Source organism: Adiantum capillus-veneris, chromosome 29 (genome assembly GCF_014529385.1).
Source record: "Adiantum capillus-veneris isolate H3 chromosome 29, ASM1452938v2, whole genome shotgun sequence".
Lineage (NCBI taxonomy): Eukaryota > Viridiplantae > Streptophyta > Polypodiopsida > Polypodiales > Pteridaceae > Adiantum > Adiantum capillus-veneris.
In genome coordinates, this window is record NC_140959.1 from 38274663 (window position 1) to 38285890 (window position 11228).

General features: G+C 38.2%; 1 pseudogene; it reads right to left on the minus strand.

Annotated features, from left to right (window-relative positions):
- The window catches only part of LOC147419060 (uncharacterized), a 51919-nt pseudogene extending 43045 nt beyond the window's left edge, over positions 1–8874 (minus strand).
- Positions 8875–11228: the final 2354 nt, after the last annotated feature.

Here is an 11228-nt window from a genome sequence, read left to right on the forward strand (position 1 = left end):
GCAACGACTTTGAGAAAGGTAGACTATGAGTATCAAAGGCCAGTGATTGTGACAGTAGATACCAGTCCTACAGGGATTGGATGGGCAATAGGGCAAGATGACAAAGAAGGACACATGTACGTGGTAAGATTTGGAGCAAAGGTACTAAGTGCTCGCCAAAGAAACTATCCACAGATAAAGAGAGAGTTATGGGGTATGGTTACAGCCTTGAAAAGTGGGAAAGAGTACCTAATTGGTGCATGTGTGGTTGTAGAAATAGATTGTCTACCACTTCTTGGGATGATTACAAGCTGCTCAACACCAGACATTGCTATGTTGCGGTGGATTGCCTACATTAAGTCCTTAAATCTCGAGTTTAAGCACATTGCAGGTAAAGACAATACAGTGGCAGATATGCTATCAAGGGCAAGGTATGAAGAAGAGTCACAAATGATTGATGAGGGAGATGATGTAGGCACAAAATTCTATTCTATCTCTCATGTCAAAGGTAACAATGTCTGCATGACTAATTCACTTGAATTGTTCTTGAAAGATCTTTATGAAGGTGATTGGCTTTCTATTGGAAGGTACTTGAGTACTCTAACAAAACAGGATGATTGGTCTGAACAAGAACTCAAGAGGATACGCAGGAAAGCATATGGGTACTTTTTAAGGGATGGTTACTTGTGAAAGCATCCTAAACAAAAGGGTGCTACACCACAACGGGTTATATGTAAAAAAGAGACTCAAGTAAAGCTCATGCAAGAGTTTCATGAGAGTCTATGGGCTGGACACAGGGGTGTGTGGGCAACCTTCTCCAAGTTGAAAGAAAAATACTGGTGGAAGGGTATGTATAAAGATGTATCTCAGTTTGTAGAGTCATGTGTAACTTGTCAAATGTATTCAAATGTTCGACATCGTGATGGATTGCACCCTACATATCCACTAGCCATGCACTATAAATGGGTTGTGGATCTAGTCACGATGCCTTCAGGACTCTAGCAGATGAGATACTTGGTTCTTGCACGAGAGGACCTAACTAACCAGGTTGAAGGAAGAGCATTAAGAGCTAAGACCACAGAAGCTGTGTGCAAATTCCTTCTTGATGAGGTGATTTGCCGTTATGGTTGTGTGGGAAAAATCACTGCAGATCGAGGTGAACTGGATGCCGAAGAAGCAAGGGAGTTCTTTTCTAGATTAGGGATCAAGATTTCTCTTACTACAGCTTACAACCCTGAAGGCAATGGAAAGAGTGAAAGAGGGCATCCCCCTATCATCAAAGCTTTGGCCAAGGCTTGCGAAGGAAGAGTTGGTGAGTGGCCAAAATTGTTACCATATGCTTTATGGGCTGATCGTACAACACATAGCTCAGTAACTGGCTACATGCCTGCGGAGCTAATGTATGGTCAAAAGCCAGTGATGCTGATTGAGGATACAATTCCCACATGGAATGTACTACCTTGGCAAGAGGGGCTTAGTAGGGAAGATCTCCTTGCACTGCGTATAAGACAGCTAGAGAGAAGACCTGGAGACATTGAAGCTGCAAAAGAACGACTCAAAAATGCAAGGTTGAAAAACAAGGACTATTTTAATAAGAGACATCGACTCAGGAGAAAATCAATTGACAAAGGTGACTGGGTTTTAGTGTATGATAGTAGCCTTGATAACCAGCACATAGTCATGCGTAAGTTCTCAAAAAGATGGTTTGGACCGTATGTTGTAAAGCATGTGCATGAAAATGCTACTTACAGCTTGTCTGAACTAGATGGTACAGAAGTAAAGATTCCCATTGCAGGAAAAAGTATTAAAATGTTTAACACTAGGTTGGTAATGGGACACTTTTATGTCCTGGGACACTTTTATGTCCTGTTAAGTGACCATTTTCCTTGAATTATGTCAAGAGTTTCAAAATGGATTTTGAGGTGTTATCTATCTAGAAAGTTGTCTCATGAGCTGAAAAAAACTCGACATTTTTTTGGAATATCAATTCCATCTTTAACATTGTCCTTGCACAACATTTCACAACCTAAACTGTGTGAAAAAACGGGTCCAGTTTTTGGTTTTTTTTAACTTTTTGCAACTATACCACTCTAGAATTCATGTTTGTGAGGTCTATAATTCTAGAGAACTATCTTTAGTAGTCCTCAACATGTCCTGATGCTTCTAGGGAGAAATAAATATTAAAGTTGTAAGTTATGACCAAATTACAAAAATTGTCAAATCCTGTTTTTTAGCCAATTTTAGCTCTTCTATGATTTTTTTTGGTGGATTTCATGATATCCAAATGCATTTCTGATTTTCTATGTCGCATATTGTAACATAAAGCTAACATTCTTTGAGTTTTGGGGCACCTAATACCCTATTTTTCATAGTACACAACGATGGTTGATTTTTTCAATTATAGAAGAAAACGAAACATTCTAGTATATGAAGTATAGCTTTTTCAATATTGTTAGTTTCTTGTGACAACTACATGCATTTTGTAGGTAGTAACCATATCTAGTCATAAGGATCAAATTTGGCTAGATATTGAATAATTTCTATGGGATTCTACAACTCATAATGTTGAACCCAGTTTTTTCATGTTTGCTGTATTTAACACTTCATCTTTGTCCCCAAGATTCCCCTTGGTAAGAGATGTATTATTCTTTTGACATGCTCCATGTCTCCTTATGAACATAAAGGACAATAGGGAACTAAGAAAACATGCATATATTATTTGTATTGAGCATGGCTATAGAAACTTTGATGATATGTTTGCAGAATGGTAAAAATTCAACTTTTTTGTACCTATTTATTTTGGCAAAACAAAAAATAGTGAGTGAGAAGCAATCATATGTTCTGATCACCAACCCATTGAAGTTAACTAGGGAATTTATCTCAAGTCCTACAAAAATCCCTAATCTTATTTTTATGCAACAAAACGTAAGAAATGACTGTTTTGATGAAAATGCACTGGTCCATCAACTTTGGAGGCTTGGTGTGACCAAAAGATGAGAAATTTTACAAGTTTCTTATTCCATGTGTAGTAGGCCTTGAACTATAACCTCATGAAAGGATTTTACAAAATGAGTGGATCTACTATGGTTTTGGAGGTTTTTTTCAAAACCCTGAAAGGACACTTTTATGTCCTGTTAGGTTACCAACCTAGTGTTAAGAGAAGAGGAGATAATGATCTAGAAGATATGGATGAGGAAGAAGAGAAAAACATAGGTGAAGATAAAAGTGAACATGAAGCTCTGGAATCATCCAGTGAAGAAGAAGACAAGGAAGATGTACAAGAGGTCTAATCTTACAAAGAGACAATGTGGCACATACCGGAGGATGTGCAGGTTTAGAGGGGGTGGATGTCGTGCTGTGACATGTACATAGTGGGAACGCATGCTACAAGATCTATCTTGTATTTTTTTAGATACATAATTATATTTTCTATATTGTACATATGCATATTTAAGTATAATAATAATCCTTCTATCTCATCCTATTATTTTTCTCAAGGGTAACATATCCTTACTTTACCATCAGAAAATACTATGGGAAAAGCATCAATAGCTCCGCCTCTTTAACTTGGGGCAAAAAGCATTGATTGTTTATTTCTACTATTTCATTATCATCTCACACCCTAGCTAGATCCTATATCTAGGGTAAACTCCAATATATATATATTCTATGTATTTTTTATACTTTTCTTATATTTCTTTTTAAATAGCTACTAGGAGAGAATCAAATCCTAGTGAGACAGTAGGTGGCATGATTTCAAAGATACACTTATTTTAATGCATTATTGCAAGCATGATTACAAAACTTTGTCAAGGAGCAATGTCATGCTTTCATATGGCATGAGGTGTCCTTGTGAATTAAATGAAAGTCTAGGCTAAGGAGACCACATGAAGACTTTTGCTACCATAAATGGACCCTATTTTGATGAATTTTTTACACAAGGTTCCAATTCGAATTGGAAAACAATTTTAAAATGAAAATCGTAGCTAATGAGCTGAAGTTTTTGCCCATATTTTTACTTTTTTATTTGAAGCCACGGTTGAGGAGATATGATCAAAATATTGGACCCCAGTCTGCCCACATCATGCACGGCAGCTCATTTCCAACTTTTCCAATTCCTGTTCACACTGGCTCCTCTCTTCTTGTGTAAACCCTTGGGGGTTCCCTTCACCTATAAAAGGGGACCTCTTCTTCCTTGAAAGGAACTCAAGCATTCAAGCCATTGATGAGAGGCATTCTTGAGGGAGTGAGTAGTAATGCCTAAATGGTACTTAGCCATTAACATAAGCCCAAGCCTACACTTTCTCCTAGAAGGAGACTAGCCATTCTTGCAACAAGCTAACCTTGGAAGATTAACTCTAATCAAAGAAGGTCTTGCACTTGGTGTATCAATCAATTGGAATTATCCACTCTTCTTCTCTCTCCATCAATAATGGTACCGAAGGGTTTGTCAAGTAAGATGTGTTCTACATTGATGTTTTCTTGATTTCTTATTGTTTTCTTTTTCATCTCTAATCTGGCATATATATATATATATATATATATATATATATATATATATATATATATATATATATATATATATATATATATATATATATATATATATATATATATATATATATATATATATATATATATATATATATATATATATATGTATCTAATCTCATCTCCTTAACCAAATCTATCTCTCTCACTCTTAGTAATTCATCCTCTCTACAAATTTTAGGTTCTCTTTGCTACAGGTACATCTCTCCCCGCAGTATCCTTATTGTCTACGGGCAAGAATAGGGTTTGGGAGGGAAAATTCTCATCTCTTCACTTCTCTCATATCTACATTTTTCTCATATCTACATTTCTCACATACTATCCTAGATGAATAACCCACATGATGATCATTTCTATCGCTTTCACTCTGTACAATCTATTAGAATTAACGTATGGATTAGCCGTAAAATACACTTTCAAAAACGTATAGTGTTTCTCTTTGGCCCTGAAAGGCTCAATGAAATACTTCTATCACCGGATCCCATCATACTACCTCTCATAGACTATAATTTTTCTTTTGATGTAAGCATAGTTATCTTGCTATGAACCAAGAGGATTTGTACACACAATTAATCCCAATCACTAGACAAAATATATATATTATGGTAAGCACAAAACTACAATTCCAAAGAACAATTCGTAGCCTATTTGGTCAGCCAAGATTGAATGCCATTAACTCATCCATTAACCCTTTCATATTACCCATGATACGATATGACCATAGCCTTGATGTTTTCATCTTCGTATTGTTTTAACATTTTCTTTTGCGTTCTTTCTTTGTGTGTGAGTGAGTGCAAGAGAGAAAGAGTGAGTCTTCTTTGATTGCACTTCTTTCCAAACCCTAGTCTTCATGGCATCTATGGTTTAACTCCTTCATATAGTTTTTGTTGAGCTCTCTCACAAACTCTCACAGCCATAAGCCCGGTGCTTTCCTGGCAAAACAGCAAATTTCTCGACAACGCACATAATTCTTAACATCCAATTTCATACGTGGCCAAAAGAATGAACTTTTAATCTTTTCATATGTCTTATTCAATCCAGGATGACCAGAAAAAGGTGAGTTATGACACTCATGTAGAATTTGACTCTTAAAAGCAGAATTTACAGGAATACACAAGCGGTCATAATAATACAGATTTCCCTTATATAAGTGATACCTGTTCTCATACATCTCACCAATATTCTCACGCACGAATTTCAAAATAGGCATGTAAAAAGAAGCATTTCCAATTTCGGCATGTATCTCATCAATCAAATTGGATCGCACAACAGTCAACAAATTACACATGGGCCTATGACTCAATGCATCTGCAACTTTATTTTCTTTCCCACACAAATACTTCAAGTCAAAATCATACTCAGCCAGCAATTCTATCCATCTCCTTTGTCTGTTGTTTAACAATGGCTGAGTGAAAATATACTTCAAACTTTGATGATCAGTACGCAATTCAAATTTGACACCAAGCAAAAGATGACGCCAATATTTCAATGCATGAACAACAGCAAGCAATTCTAGATCATGTGTTGCATAGTTCAATTCATGTCGTCTTAATTTCCTAGACTCATATGCAACCACTCTTCCTTCTTGTGTCAAAACACACCCTAGTTGTTCACCACTAGCATCACATGACACAACAAATGGTTTGCCCATCTCAGGAACTTTCAAAACACAATTTTCTGCTATCTTAGCCTTCAAGGTCTCAAAAGCAGTCTCACAGGTAGAAGTCCACACAAAACCCTTGTCTTTCTTGGTCAATTCGGTCAAAGGACTTGCTATCTTAGAGAAATCTTTAATGTGTACTCTCTCATATTGTGCTAGACCCATAAAGCTTCTCACATCCCTTAATGACTTTGGTGTTAGCCACTCCACAATAGTCTTATCTTTGTCAAGGTCAATGTGAATCCCCTCTTTAGAAATCATTCTTCCCAAATACACAATCTGATCCTTTGCAAAAGAACACTTACTTGCTTTGGCATTCAATTTATATTCACGCAAAACCTCAAATGTTTTCTTTAAGTGCAATGCATGATCTTCTTCATTCTTAGAATACACAAAAATATCATCCAAGAATACCAGAATGAAGTCATCAAGATACGGGTGAAAAATATTATTCATTAAGCACATGAAAGTTGCTGGTGCGTTAGTCAAACCAAAAGCAAGAACTGTAAATTCATAATGCCCATAACGTGTACGAAAAGCAGTCTTTGGAATGTCCTCGACCTTAATGCGGATTTGATGGTAGCCAGAACGAAGGTCAACCTTTGAAAATATTGTGGCACCACTCAAATGGCTAAGCAATTCATCTATGTGAGGAAGAGGATATTTTTTCTTAATGGTCTATTTGTTTAACCCCCTGTAGTCAATGCATAACCTATATGTACCATCCTTTTTCTTTTGGAATAACACAGGACTACCGCAAGGAGATACACTAGGTTTAATGAAACCCTTTTTCAAAAGATCATCAAGTTGTATCTTGAGCTCTTTAAGCTCATCAATATTGAACCTGTATGGAGCCCTTGAATAAGGTGTTGCTCCTGGATATAGATCTATGGCGTGGTCTACCGCTCTAGGCGGAGGCATACCAGGAAGATCGTCCGGGAACACATCCTTAAATTCATGTAAGAGATCCTCTACAAATTTTGGATTTTCCTCTTTCTGTTTATTCCCAGAATCCTTTGTAATCTCGTTAGCAAACACAAGAAACGTCTCACACCCTTGTCTCACCCCCCTCAAAAGTTTCATGGCAGAAATCAGAAGTGATTTAGTATTTCTCTCCACAGCTTTAATCGCATGACCATCTCTGTTTTTAAAAACCAACTCACCCCTCTCACAATCAATCAATGCATGATTCGCAGCCAACCAATCCATTCCCAAAATTACATCTCGTTCACCCATGCCAATAACATAAAATTCTCCCGAATGTTTCTCTTTGTTCAGCAAAAAAGGTAAGTTTTGAATATGACCCTGTGTATAATGTTTCTTCCCATTGGCCAATTCTACAGGTCTCCTTATGTGGGAATCAGAATTCAATTTCAAAGTCTGCGTGAGCTTGTTAGACATAAAACAATGCTTACTACCGGAATCAATGAGGAAATTCACAATTTCAGTTCCTATCTTACCCCGAATTCTTATAACGGATGCCCTTAAATGATGAACAGACGTTGTCATACATTTCATAGGAATTTCAGAGCACTTACCTTCCTCGCTCGCTTCCTCAATCGTGGTGTCCATCGCATTTTGGGCATTCGAATGTCTTGTGACCTTGCTCACCACAACGGAAACATAACCCAAATCTCCTTGCTCGTTCTAGAAAAGCACGATCATGTTGCCACCCCAGCGGTTGTCGTCTTCTTTGATTCTGATTTGCATCATTCTGACCCAAATTTTGATTGCGGTTGTTTACAGCATTCTTATTTGTACTCTGATTTCGATTGAAATTCTGATTCTAATTTGACAAATTATTGGGTGGTCTTCTCTGATTATTTGTAAAATTCCTTCGGGGAAACTCAGTTTTTGTCTGAAAAGGCCTATTCTGCGTTCTATGCCTGGTAGGTATAATTCTGCTTGGAGTAGGGTTGCGCCTCTCATACTTCACCTTCTTCTCATAATTTTCGGCCTTCGCAATAGCATCAAGAAAATCAGTAGCCCCTGCACCCTTTACTTGATAAAACAGATCTTTACGCAGTCCTTCGATAAATTTGTTTGTCAACGCCTCTCCTTCTACTTCCGGTGCATACTTGTGAAGTCGCAAAAACTTCTCCTTATACTCATGTACAGTAAGACTTGGCTCGTCCTCAGGTTACTGCAGAAACTTGTAAAAATCCATCTTTTTATCCATTTCATAGTGTGGAGAACAGTACCTTTTATACGCTTGCATTTTAAATTCCTCCCAAGTGATTGGAGTAACCTTTGTTTGTTGTTTAAGGTATGCTTTCCACCAAAGCTTTGTGGTTTGTCGAAGATGAACAACTGCAACCTTTGCTTTTGCTTCTTCAATGCAAAATAATCTTCTAACTCTTCAATCCATGCTTCGAGATCTTCGCCAGTTTTCTCGATGCCATTAAACTCGTTAATCTTTGCCTTCTTGAAGACTTGCTGCAAAGCTGCCCTTTCATAATCTTCATCTGCATCTTCTTCATCACGTTTCCTTCTTCGTCCTCTCCTTTCATTAGTTTCCGCTTCGCCGTCATTCCGCTCTCTTTCGTGTGGACGACCTCGACGTCCATCACCACCGTTCCCATCATCATCATCTCCATCATCACCACCATCACCACCGCCAGGTGCCCCAGCGCCGACATGTTGATTATTGTTTCCTGGTGGAATAGCATGGTTTCCGTGTTCATGTTCGCCATTAAGTTCCACATAGATATCAGGTTCTCGTGCTGCTTTGCCTCGCAGAGCCTCAGCACGCTCCCGATTTGAAATTTCCAGATCTTCTCGTAGTCGTCGAATCGGGTCTTCTTGCTCCTTTATCTACTTCTCGTATCCGTCCATGTCCAGAATCAACCGCTTGCTCTGATATCAATTATCACAGGAACAGAATAATAGAGATAGACAACAAAAACAGAGGAAGAAATCTTTGTATTGATAATGTTTGATACAACAGAGGAGCAAAATATATGGGTGCACTTCGTTGTACGGAGCTCGAACCTCCCGACCACCCCCGAGCTTCCATTCGCTTGCATGCAGCGTCTCACTCGCACTCGCACTCACACTCGCAGAAGAGAGATCGGTGAATGATCCCCAAAACGCACCACCCGTCCTTCTATTCTTATTTTTCCTCCAAAAGCATGCGACCTCTCAAAATTGCCGCTTTTCTATTTTTGGCGTTCGGTCGACTCGACTTGCGCGCCAAGTATACCTGCGAGAACAAGGTAAAAACGTGATCGCGAAGCGGTCCGTAAAGGTTTTCCACAAATTTTTCAGCTGTCTTCAACTAAACATAACTCCCAAACGGAGCCAAAACAGCCCAAGTCCGTCTCACACAATCTTGTTGCCCTCGCTACGCTTTTCGACGGCTATGTGATGGAAAATCTCCATAGCCTGCTTTGATTTGCTGAAAATCAACCTGCAAAACAGCATTTTCTACAAAAACGATGCAAAAACAGCAAATACCACTTTTTTCTTAATCTTTGGCCCTCAACGAGCATCAAAACATCAAAATCTCTAAAGACTCAAAGAACAAAAGTTGTTCCTTATAACGCAGGCTTCAATCGCTTCATACATCACTTTTTCAAAATCCCACGTTAACACCTTCAAAAATGCCCCAAAAAGTGCCTTCCGGATCAAAAAAATTTATTGGACGAAAACAATCCACACATCCTTCTACACAATGGACTAACTTTAAAACGACCAAAACTTCCTAGAAAAACAAAACTTATTACTAAAACACCTCAAAATCAAGTCCTGTTACAGTCAACCTAGGAAAACCCATGTATGCTACCTCAATTTTTACACCCAATAGACACAAATATTGTGTGCTTTAGAAAATAGACCTAAAGTCTCGCGGGACATTAGCCATTAGGAGATTTCGGAGGTCATTTGAAGGGCCTTCTACGAAATTCCATTTCTCTCTCTAGAAAATGTTCTTAAAATATACTTGCACTTGTTGTGTACATTCAAAAGGACAACTGAATACTCTGAAAAGTGAGCCTAACCTTTTAAAAATCCTTGAAAAGGGTCACTTTTTCATTCAATGTGTGTGTCGTTTTCATGAAGTACACAACGCTCATTCAATATAGCTTTCATCATCATTGAAATTACAAAATACACAAAATTATCAGTTGGTGTTAGAGTTTAAAGTTTTTGATACTACCAATGCGTCCAAAATGACCAAAAACTTTAAGAACGTCTATCTACTTGCCTAAATCTGACAACCAGAGAGGGAGAAATTGTCAAAATACCCCTAAAAATGAGATTTTGCCTCACGGCATGCGGGGAGCCGGAGATTTTGGATCTTGGCGCACAGAGGGTCATTTAGAATTCTCCATACGGTCCCTCGGGCACCATGATCCAAAACCCTCTTTTTAGCGGTTTTTTGGCGATTTCTCCCTCTCCGGTGTTAGATTGAGGCAAGTCGATAGGCGTTTTTAAGGTTTTTGGACGTTTTGGATGCATTGGCGGTGTCAAAAGCTTCAAATTTCAACATCGATTGATAATTTTGTGATTTTTCTAAATTTGAATGATGACAAAAGCCATATTAAATGAGCGTCGCCTACCTCATGAAAAAGACATTCGCATTGAATGAAAAGATGTTTGTTTTCAAGGACCACTGACACCTTTTTTGTATTTCTCTCAATATCAATATATTTTTCTACGTAACGTAAGCTCTTCTTTCATTGGAGGAGCGCTTTTTCCTCTCTCTTCTAAAAGGCCGTCCAAAAGACCTCCGGAATCTCGTAATGGATCAAGAGACATGATGCTTGAACATTGGTCGCATATCTCAAGTTGGGAAATTGGGTTGGGTCCTAGTGTGGTTGTGGTCATTGAGGGCCTTTTGAAAGCCTAACCATCCCTCACTTCTTGAGATGCTACTCTTAGTCTTGTCTTTTGTGGATGTAAGATAATGGTTCCCTATAGTCAACAATATTAAGCCACTTGTGCTTCTCCTTTAGATGGCTTATGCTCCAAAACTTATGGACAATTGTTTTGGAAGAAAAGTTTGGGCTCTGTCATCCAAGTGGTGTTCTTCCTAGCT